General features: G+C 35.8%; 1 protein-coding gene across 2 annotated transcripts in view; it reads right to left on the reverse strand.

Annotated features, from left to right (window-relative positions):
- The window catches only part of PLXNA2 (plexin A2), an 83,055-nt gene that overhangs the window by 24,111 nt on the left and 57,655 nt on the right, over positions 1-1,289 (reverse strand). The gene's annotated exons all lie outside the window — the stretch shown is intronic.

The following is a 1,289-nucleotide window of genomic DNA, read 5'->3' on the forward strand; positions in this document are numbered from 1 at the left end:
AACACGCCGAGACACATAGTAATCAAATTGGCAAAAATTAAAGACAAAGAAAAATTATTGAAGGCAGCAAGGGAAAAACGACAAATAACATACAAGGGAACTCCCATAAGGTTAACAGCTGATTTCTCAGCAGAAACTCTACAAGCCAGAAGGGAGTGGCATGATATACTTAAAGTGATGAAAGGGAAGAACCTACAAACAAGATTACTCTACCCAGCAAGGATCTCATTCAGATTCGAGGGAGAAATCAAAAGCTTTACAGACAAGCAAAAGCTAAGAGAATTCAGCACCACCTAACCAACAAACGCTAAAGGAACTTCTCTAAGTGGGAAACACAAGAGAAGAAGAGGACCTACAAAAACAAACCCAAAACAATTAAGAAAATGGACATAGGAACATACATATAGATAATTACCTTAAACATGAATGGATTAAATGCTCCAACCAAAAGACACAGGCTTGCTGAATGGATACGAAAACAAGACCTATATATATGCTATTTACAAGAGACCCACTGCAGACCTAGGGACACATACAGACAGAAAGTGAGGGGATGGAAAAAGATATTCCCTGCAAATGGAAATCAAAAGAAAGCTGGAGTAGCAATTATAATATCAGATAAAATAGACTTTAAAATAAAGAATGTTAAAAGAGACAAGGAAGGACACTACATATGATCAAGGGATCAAGCCAAGAAGAAGATATAACAATTATAAATATATATGCACCCAACACAGGAACACTGCGTAATGAACAAGGGATCAATCCAAGAAGAAGATATAACAATTATATATGCACCCAACATAAGAGCACCTCAATACATAAGGAAACTGCTAACAGCTCTAAAAGAGGAAACTGACAGTAACACAATAATAGTGGGGCATGTCAACCATCTTTTCTGACCACAATGCTATAAGATTAGAAATCAATTACAAGGAAAAAAACGTAAAATACACAAATACATGGAGGCCAAACAATACATTACTAACTAACCAAGAGATCACTGAAGAAATCAAAGAGGAAATCAAAAAAGACCTAGAGATAAATGACAATGAAAACATGACGATCCATAACCTACGGGATGCAGCAAAAGCAGTTCTAAGAGGGAAGTTTATGGCTATACAAGCCCACCTCAAGAAACAAGAAACATCTCAAATAAACAATCTAACATTACACCTAAAGGAACTCGAGAAAGATGAACAAACAAAACCCAAAGTTAGCAGAAGGAAAGAAATCATCAAGATCAGAGCAGAAATAAATGAAATAGAAACAAAGAAAACAATAGCAAA

This window comes from Physeter macrocephalus, unplaced genomic scaffold, assembly GCF_002837175.3.
Source record: "Physeter macrocephalus isolate SW-GA unplaced genomic scaffold, ASM283717v5 random_149, whole genome shotgun sequence".
NCBI lineage: Eukaryota > Metazoa > Chordata > Mammalia > Artiodactyla > Physeteridae > Physeter > Physeter macrocephalus.